This window comes from Osmerus mordax, chromosome 4, assembly GCF_038355195.1.
Source record: "Osmerus mordax isolate fOsmMor3 chromosome 4, fOsmMor3.pri, whole genome shotgun sequence".
Lineage (NCBI taxonomy): Eukaryota > Metazoa > Chordata > Actinopteri > Osmeriformes > Osmeridae > Osmerus > Osmerus mordax.
The window spans coordinates 16,489,541-16,500,058 of NC_090053.1; the positions used below are offsets into that span (position 1 = coordinate 16,489,541).

The 10,518-nt window shown below is 44.1% G+C and overlaps 1 non-coding gene across 1 annotated transcript; it reads right to left on the bottom strand.

The window, feature by feature from the left end:
* Window positions 1-10,173: 10,173 nt before the first annotated feature.
* Window positions 10,174-10,314, bottom strand: LOC136942639 (U4 spliceosomal RNA). The gene has a single exon (XR_010876633.1). It is a non-coding gene; the product is annotated as a U4 spliceosomal RNA (small nuclear RNA).
* Between the last annotated feature and the right edge of the window lie 204 nt (window positions 10,315-10,518).

Below are 10,518 nucleotides of genomic sequence, written 5' to 3' on the forward strand. Positions count from 1 at the left end.
TGATGCGGGCCATGATAGGTAGCCAGTGGAGGGAGATGAAGAGCGGGGTAATATGGGAGCATCTGGGTAGGTTGAAGATCAGGCGTGCTACTGCGTTCTGAATCCTCTGGAGAGGGCGGGTTGGGCATGCTGGGAGACCGGTGAGAAGCGAGTTGCAGTAGTCCAACTTGGAGAGGACAAGTGCTTGGACTAGCAGCTGGGTGGAATGCTCAGACAGGTATCTCCTGATCTTCCGGATGTTGTAGAGGGTGAATCTACACGACCGGGAGACTGCAGCAATGTGGGCCGTGAGGGTGAGCTTGTCACCCCGAGGTTCCTGGCAGAGGATGAAGGGGTCAACGTCGCAGATCCCAGGGTGATTGAGAGATTGTGGGAGATGGAGGGCTTGGCCGGGATGATGAGAAGTTCTGTCTTAGCGAGGTTCAGCTGGAGGTGGTGCTTGGTCATCCAGGCGGAGATGTCTGTGAGGCAGGCTTCGATTCTAGCTGAGATCCCCGGATCAGTCGGAACGATAGACCTAAGGCCCTAAATAGCTTCCAAGAAAACCCATTTTCCAGCGATAGTTTGTCATAAGTATGATTACTATGACATTTGCCTCGACAGAAGCTCACCAAGACGCCATGACCCCGAGGATGTTTGCTGCCAAATGTCAGCAATTGTTATTTCATCGCTAGGACAGCATATCTTCCTGTCGGTGAGTGCCGCCAGGTCCCTAGGACTGTGAAAGAGATTAGGAACAACTACATGAGAAACAATTGAAGGGGGTAGGCAACAAACCAGAAGCCCCTGTGTTTATAATTTCAAAATCAATATCTGGAAAGAACGCAAGCACGAAGGATAATTTGAGGTTTTCTTTCCCCACCATTTTCTCTGGCACTCGCTTTGATCGTTTTCCCGAGGGACTGTCCAGAGTTGCTCTCTTTTTAGCAGTTGATCCCAATTACGCTTCGTGCCTTGACTCCATTAGTTTGGGGCTTAATGGAAAAACAGGAGAAGGAGAGAGGGAGGGAGGGAGGGAGGGAGGGAGGGAGGGAGGGAGGGAGGGAGGGAGGGAGGGAGGGAGGGAGGGAGGGAGGGAGGGAGGGAGGGAGGGAGGGAGGGAGGGATTGAGGGAGGGAGGGAGGGAGGGAGGGAGGGAGGGAGGGAGGGAGGGAGGGAGGGAGGGAGGGAGGGAGGGAGGGAGGGAGGGAGGGAGGGAGGGAGGGAGGGAGGGAGGGAGGGAGGGAGGGAGGGACATGGAGTAAACAAGTACGGAGAGAGGCCGGTTGGCAGGAGGAAGTGTTGACATATCGAGAGCAGGGCTGGTGACAGAGACAGCAGCAGCAGGACAGCCACAGCCTAGGAGGTCTGTCTGCTGTGATAGAGAGGTATGCGTTTCGTTCCAGTTGATGAGGAGGTACAGGATAGTGGAGTCCTGCCCCCAGCTTCACTGCAAGGTCAATGATATGCAAGGTGCCCATATGTGAGTTCAAATATTTAAGTAAGGTAAGTGGTTTGTGTGCGCGTGTGTTTGCGAGAACATCTAACAGTTCTACTCCCTCCACTGATTATAAATCGTTTTGCCTTCTGTTCACATTCATCCTAACTCAGAACCACTTCCCTGCTTAATGACAAGGCACCCAGCTGTGCTTAAGTCGAACACCAGAAGATAAAAGAGCAGCACATGCGGGCTGTTAGTAAACATTAAACATTCATACTCTGCTTGGATCCACACGTCATCCCATTTCCTTCACCTCGTCCTTGTAATGTGCATTCCTCTGAAGAAGAAGGTCTTCATGTGTCTGACTGTACGTGCCTGCTGGGTGAGTGGATACACTCCAGTCATTCATGCTGTTAAAAACACATGGGTCAGCGTTAGAGTCAATCTGCCCCTCCAAAACAGATCTCTCAGTCTTTGAGTAGTGGCAGCTGCCTTCATGCTGGTTGCTGGTGTAAAGTGGATTATTAGTCATGAAGGCTGGTGTTCTAGTTTAACGTGGATTATTAGTCATGAAGGCTGGTGTGCTGATGTAACGTGGATTATTAGTCATGAAGGCTGGTGTGCTAGTTTAACGTGGATTATTAGTCATGAAGGCTGGTGTGCTGATGTAACGTGGATTATTAGTCATGAAGGCTGGTGTGCTAGTTTAACGTGGATTATTAGTCATGAAGGCTGGTGTGGTGGTGTAATCTGGAGGTGTGAGTGGATTCTCATCTGTCTTGACTGACATCTTCCTGGTGCTGCTCTTTTGGCAGGCGCCTGTCCTGTGACACATTTGGAGATGTGACATAGAGGTTGCTCCTGATACGCCATCCCACAATATTGTGTCAATTATTCACAAATGATCATATTTCCCCACATGATGTCATCACACAGGTGTACATCAAGGTTCATGGCAACTGCTGTTTCTAACGTGTTTTCAGCAACAGCCACATTTCAAATCGGCACAGGAGATGCAACTGTGATACACTTCACCAATATTTTTCCTAGTGTTTAAGATGAGGATGGTTCATAAATACACTTAAGAACAAATAAAGCGATGTAATACATTGAAATCTGTTAACCCTAGATGTTAACAGATTTTTTTTCACCTTCTAGATCACAGAGAGTCGTGAGGATTCCGAAGATCGGAAGATACAGGAAGAAGAGACATCAACAGTCGCCGCAGACAGTCCAGATGCTGCATTTTTATCCGTCAGGAAGTGAGACAAGAGCGCTGGCTGGCTGGCCGGCTGGCTGGCTGGCTGGTAGGTTGATCAAACAACCGTTGCTGGCATCTTCAATTATTCATCATCCCTGTGGAGAAGCACTTGGCACTACTGTACGTCTGTGTGTGCGCGTCTGTCTGTTTGTGTGTGTGTGTGTGTGTGTGCGCTCAAGTGTGTGAGTGCGTGTCAGCTGCGATGGCAGACATCTCCAGGAGGCTGCAGACTGGGCCAGACAGCCCTGGTCTTGCTCCCCACCAGACTGGTGCTCTAGATGGCGTGTCTCCAGGAGGTGTGCCACTCTGCACCAGGATCAGACACGAGGCGACACAGGAACGCACTGGCACTCTGCTCTTTCAAATCCCTGCCTTCCACTGGGAGCAGTCTGGTCACTACGATGGATACTTCGAGGTGAGGCACAGAGGTGGGGGTGTTAGAATGCTCCACGTTTGATCTGTCTCGAAGTAAAAGACAATTACTGCGCCTAACTAAAAGTACCCAGTTTTTTTCGACTGTGCTTTATTCAGCCAGCTGGTCTCCATGTTGATTGGAATCGTAATTGTGCTGAAACACACTGTTCCCTGTCTGCTCTGTCTGTCTCTCACACGCAAACACGCACACACACTTGGGGACCAGAGGAAGAAGGAGGACCAGTCTGTCCCCACCTCAGCCGATCAGATAGGTGGACCGAAGCTCACTCGCACAGGATATTACCCTCGTGGCAGAGAGTTCCTCTCTGTTACTCTCACTCAGTGTATTCGTTGAGATGACCCTCTTATCTGTATACACACAGGAGCCCTAGTGAGACTTCTCCACACAGTCAGACGTTTTCAGAATTGCCTTAGCATACTTTAGACACAATACTGGCTGACGAGTCCTGACAAGTCCTTTCACTCTAAATAAATTGCTTTTTTTCGCGATCTGATGGGAGGTGCACCTGGGATTCATGTTTTTTTTCTTCCTTGCAGCTCTTCTCAAGCTGTCTTGTTAAGACAAAGACACGTTAGATGCATTTGAAAGAGGCCTGTGGGTGTAGACAAGCCCCAGCACCACAGAAGCTATTAGCATGGCTGTGGACACCCAAGGGGGCTTGATTGTGTGTTTGAGCGTGTTGATTGTTTTGTTTAGGAAGCCCAACATGACACGAGTGTTGCCCACTCTTCCTACGCTGGAAACATTCTACCCTTGCAGAAAAGCATAGCCTACGGCCTGGACAGCCTCTAAGATTTCTATGAAAAAACTCAACGGTCTCATATTAGAATTTCAGATTTCTGTTGCTGGAGGCTTTTGTACGATAGAAAATGAGACGCCACTGAGCTGTTTTTCTTGATAAGGATGGGGTGTAAACAAGTGTGTAAAATTTGGGTTGTTAAATTTGGACTGGATCGTACCTTGATTAAATATTAATTACAATTCCTCATTTAGAAAATGGGATTCTCCTGAGTAGATACTCAGAGAGTATTTAATGAAAATGTAGGCAATTACCATGTGCTTACTTTTTCATCTCCACAACAGAAGTTAACTGATCGACCAAAACATTTAAATAACCATTCCAGTTGTTTTATCACATTAATTTGTAGAGCTGCAACTAAAACTGCATGAAAAACGTGTGTCTCAGGATAGCATAAAAAATGTGGTTTCAGCCTTATCTAACTTCACAGAATCCGATACATAAAAAAGGAAAAATTATGCAATTGTTGTAGAGTGACACGTCATCCTACTGTTTATACTATTCCCAGTCTAGAAATATAATTGGAGTCCTAAGGATGTAGATTCTAGTTCATCTAAGAATAGGGAGTTTATTCATCATATTCATCACCAATGCAAATCACAGACTGTGTGATATTGTATTACCAATGAGGTTATTGTCTGTTTCTGGGGTTTAAGTGACTGCTACCAGCACTCTGTGTGTGTTTATGTGTGTGTGTGTGTGTGTGTGTGTGTGTGTGTGTGTGTGTGTGTGTGTGTGTGTGTGTGTGTGTGTGTGTGTGTGTGTGTGTGTGTGTGTGTGAGTGTGTGTGTGTGTATGCGCTCCAGTTTGTCCTGTATAGTGCCTACATGTAGTGCTGACTTGAGTGACCTAGTGTTTAGCCAGTGGAAGGAGAACCTGTCCGACAGGGAATTTGTCGTGGATGTTGACTACATGGTGATGCTCCATCTCTCCTGTATCTCGTGTGTGTGCATGTGTGTGCAAGGATGCGAGTGCATGCGTGTGTCCCGTGTGTGTGTGTGTTTATGTATGTGCATGTGTGTGTGTGTATGTGTGTGTGAAAGTTCTGCCAGAGCTAGAGATAGACGCTAATCAGTTCTTTGCACCTGCTCTGGGAAATAAGAGCAGGGCTCACTAGTTCAGGAAGCTGGGAGGTAAATCCTCCAATAGAGCGTTGTGATTCCCTGGCTTCGACTACTGACATTTCTTTAACCTCTCTCTGTTCCCTGTGTCAATAGATCTTGGTTTAGATCAACCCTGGGATTCTGTATCACCGGAGGTAAGTAAGTAAGTAAGTAAGTAAGTAAGTAAGACTTTATTTATATAGCACATTTCATACAAGGTGTCTGTAACTGATAGTGTCACTGATTACTTCCCCTCCATCACTGCCTGGACAGAGCTGAACAATAAAGTTTTTAGAAGATTGTGTTGCACACCGAGTCTGTCAGCTTGCTTCCATTTCTGTTGCGGTCTTAAAAATGTCACTCAGAATGCCTCAGTGTCCAGCAATCCAACAGAATCGCCAACAGAATCATTTATTTCACAATAACGATCATTTCCTGAATAGCTTTCCATGAAAACATTTTAACCATTATGAGTCATTTATTGTTTGACCCTGGCTCAGGTCATTCTTTTCTGCCTACTCATATTTCAAGGAAAGGAGGGAGAACAAATGCAGGAACAAATTAAACGCATAAAATAATTCAGCAGTTCAGATTCAGAGAGACAAGTGGAAAATAAACTTCAGTCAAGAAGCGATTAAATAGCAGGCGTAGGAGTCTTCTAATTCACATTCACTGGTAAACCACATCACAGATAACCAGATACATGAAATAAACCAATTAGAGCTATTACACATCTGATCTTTAAAGCTAAATGGATACATACCTAATGTATACTTTCGAAACAGCTACTTATCTAATTGGGAGGAAGACCATATATATGTCTGCCCCGTCTGCCCAGTGAAAAACATGACCTCTAAGTACACACTAGGACAGAAAGTCTCAGAAAGTCACAGTTTGTCTGTGGTAACTAAGCATACTATCAACGCTGATTTCCTTTTCATTATACTTTCTCTCTGGACGCCGCTTTGGATTGAACATGTCTGCTAAATTCCTCATTTGTAAATGTAAAATGTTTTCATTAAGTAGTTGCTGTTACCCAAAGCGACAAACATATTTGTTTATACCGTACCAGTCAAAAGTTTGGACACATTTTCCCATTGGACACATTTTCCCATTCAATTGAATGGGAAAATGTGTCCAAACTTTTGACTAGTACTGTATGTTTGCATATATATACAAATAGTCCAGATTTATATGCACTGGCTGCAGCTGTGTCACATGGGAACTGTTGCAGTGAGTGACTCAACTGTTTTGAGAACTGAGGCCTATCCCGTTGAATCTCGAAGTGTCAGGAAGAATAAAAAAACATCAAGTGGACAATAACTTGGCTCAGACTTTAGCTTGTTAGCAAATTCCACTAGTTTCTCATGACTCACTGTTGTGTCTGAGGTTGGATTGCAAAGCCGAGGTGTTGGTCACAGGGTGGGAACAGGTGACACCAGACTGGAGGAGAGACCTGAAGGGAAGGACAGATGGTTGGCAGCTGTGACAGCTCTAACTGTTATGCCTGCCTGTCTGATGCCGACGCTGAAGGCGATATCCTGATCAGCTCTGATGTGTGTGTGTGTGTGTGTGTGTGTGTGTGTGTGTGTGTGTGTGTGTGTGTGTGTGTGTGTGTGTGTGTGTGTGTGTGTACCGATTGCCTCTGCTGAGACAGAAGCACATGGCTGTGGCATGAGATCTCTGAGCCATATAACATTTACAAGACTTACAAGCCAGGTGATATTCATATTACAGAATACACTTTCAACCCAGTTAGTAACATTGTGTAGAGCAATAATCCAGCATTGTCCTCTCTCCCTGGTTCCTCATTATAAACCCAAGCACTGACTCAGAGAAGGAGATGGTCCTCAATTCATATGAATTAGAAGCCTTGACCTGCTTAGACCTTCTCTTTACAGAAATAATGGGATTTATTGAAACAGGAATGGAGTTGGTTGGTCTGGGTGTGTGGCAAAGGCTCCATGAAGAAAAGTCCTTTTAAGAAGGCTGAATGATTTCAGAGTGGTCTACTTCAAGGGAATAAAAGTATTTTTTCCATTTGCCAAAAGCGGGGAAATGAAGCTTATTCACAGTATATTATCAGTTTTATAGAACATTTTACGGTGTTCATACTCATTCCTTAACCTTTCTACAAAGCCATAAAACAAAAGCTAGATTCACAAAGCGTTGCTCAAATATATTCTTCTACAAGTAGGCTATAACTGAGCATAAAAGGGAACCAAGGATGATCTAAATCAAGTAAAAAAAACTGAGCATGAAAGGGAAGCAATGATGATATAAATCAAGTAAAAAAAGTTTAAAATAAATTGAAATGAAGACATTTCCCCTACAATTCCCATGTAGACGGGACAAATATGTACGCCTACAGGCAGACACATTCTTTAAATGTATACCCATTATCTTTTGACGCACACATTCTATATGCAGCCCATTGCCCAGAATTGCATCAGAGGAATTGAACGTTTGAGAACAGCATGATGAAAACAAACGTTGTAGCCATTGCCATTCGTGAAGTCCACTCTGGTCTTGCAGTAGCTGTGGGGTACACTGTGTGAAGCATGTATGTCTGAGTGCTTCTCTCACCATAATCTTGTAAAAGGAATCCAATTAAAAGCACCCTGGCCCTGAGGAAACCGGCGAGGCCGATACCTTTCAAAAAGTCATTTGAGAACCCTGCCGGCTGCAGCCGTCTGGAGAGTCTCTGGTCTTAGCAGTGAGACAGCAGGAGAGAGCTGCATCTGGGATTTCTCTTCCTCTACACGCCAGAGGAAAACCTGCACCAAGTGCAGTCGCCGTCACCTCAACTTAAACACAATGCACTTGTCTTGTTCTGAAGGGATGACATTTTATTCAGCGGTAACAGTAAGCCTAATGGAGATCCACATAACAGTACAGTATATCTGGGTGTAAAGGCCAATCCTGTCAAGCTGGCATGGATGAACAGGACTGCTAGCTGTGTCGCTGCATCTTGATTGAAAACTCTTTTATGATTCACCCATGTCAGCGAACACCTTTCAGCCCACTACTAACAAAGAGAAGGAGAGCAGGAAAGGAAGGTCGAGATAACACACAATCATCTCAAACAGGGAGCACTGAAAGGTGATTCGAGGCGGCGTGTTCACGGTGACACACGAAGCACCTAAATGAGCACAACCTCACTTGTAGTATGAGGTCATTAGGAAAACATTAAAAGAGAGGGGGGGGGCTAGAACCACGTATCCAGAAATGGCTCATTCTGAATAACTGACAGTTCTGGTGATCTTTCCGTTCTTTCATCTTAACTTTTAAATCATAGGTGTTTGTAAGTAGGCTATGGAATGCGGTTCTCTTTAGATATTAATCTCCTGGATCTGGGAGATGCTAGGATATGGGGGTAATTGGATGCACACTGCACCATCTCCTGTAGAGTGTTGTTCCCTGATCTTGATGTTTTCTCTTTGTTGATAAATAATATATTTTTCCCATCAGTTCACAAAGTTGTCACTGAATAGAATTATGTAATTACATTACATTTAGTCATTTAGCAGACGCTCTTATCCAGAGCGACTTACAGTAAGTACAGGGACATACCCCCCGAGGCAAGTAGGGTAAAGTGCTTTGCCCAAGGACACAACGTCATTTGGACGGGAATCGAATCGACGGGAATCGAACTGGCAACCTTCGGATTACTAGCCCACTTCCCTAACCGCTCAGCCACCTGACTCCCAGGATTAATTCACATTTACAGACAATTGCAAGAATAATGATTTTGGCTATTGTTTTGTCCTATTTAGAAAAATCTATGAATTATTTTACATTTCTTGATGACTGAATGGAAATGTTGCAGTGAATACATGGCCATGAATGTTCATGTTCTTTGGACAATACATAATAATTCATAATATTGTATTTGTCTTCCTTAGTTGCCTCTAACAAACATGTCTGCCCCGGGTGACTGGAAGACAAGGCTTTCCTATGAAAGAACCTGAATAGAACATACTAACTTGATATTCGCAACTGTCAAGCCTTGCCTTGGAGAGTGAAACCAATTCACACAAAGAGAATATTCTCACACGTTTTCTCAAAGAACTGAGTGAGGATGCACTGCCGGTTACCATAGCAATTGTCGACAGTGTCACATGGTTACCTAGGAACCAGGCCTGTGGTGCTGGCCAATTTATTCATTTGTTTTTGGCACGCCTCCATGTACAACTGAAATATGAAATACAGTTGTTACAGAATGCATGGGCATATTTCTAAAGCGCTTGACAACAGACTTACAAATGACAAATATGTGTAAATATTTGGGGTGGGGGCGTTTACATATCAAGTAGGCCCTTACACAGAATCCTGTTCTACATTGCATGGCTTGATAGTTCAATAGGGTTCAATACAAGCTAATCAAATCCAATACAGGAAATGGATGCATAATGCATCCATGGATACCTCCTATAGGGTCATATGTAGGCCAACAGGACCACAGAGACAGTATTATATTATCTACCATGGAAACCCACCCACCGGAGACTGACTCATGGCTACTGGATGCATAGTGGAAGGCTTGGGCCATAAGGCAGGTCGTAAGTACAACCGTACAATGCCCATAGTAATAAAAGTTAACGTAGGGCAATGTTCCATGGCCTAGTTTTGTTTATACTGTGGAGATAGCAATCACCAATATATTCTGTCTGCCTAGACAGATTTGTTCTCCACTCAAAACAGAGACGCAAAAAAACTGTCACATGTGAAACAATAAAACACTGTGAGTGCGTGCACATGTATGTGTGGCCTCGACGTGGAAGACACCGAAGTCAGATACAGAGAACAAAAAGAAATGTTGATTACTAGTATTACGTGAAACATAATCTTGTAAGGAGCCCATCTGCCAGATTAAGTGTCAGCCCTATTTACAAGCCCTCATCTATATACAACACTGCTCTCTACTGGTAGATAATAATCTAAACACTGCGCCAGCATTGGTTAAGTGCGACCTCTACAGACCATCACGTTTACAGTTGTAAGTAATTATAAATACATTACACTAGTTGTTGATTTGGATAAATCATACCCAATTCATTTTATACATTATAAATAAATCAAATAATCGCAGTCAAATATTATTCCGCAATCACACTTTCATATCAGCTTATTTTCTTTCACAAGTATAGTCAGTCTCCTTAGAAACCGTCAAAAATTGCCAATGCCGACTATATTGCAAGTCGTCACGGCGGGGTATTGGGTAAAGTTTTCAACTAGCAATAATCGCGCCTCGGATAAACCTCATAGGCTACGATACTGCCACTGCGCAAAGCTAACCTCACCACGGTCTTGGGACAGACCCTATATCTGAAAGATGAACATCCCAGTGATGGTTTGCATCGAGACCGTACTAATTGTAGATATACAGTCCTTTCAAACTACATAGACCTTACATTAAGTGATGTGGCAAAACAATACTTCGTTAAAGTATGTTTCGGTCATTGTTTTTGATCATTTAATAGAAACAGACTCACAATG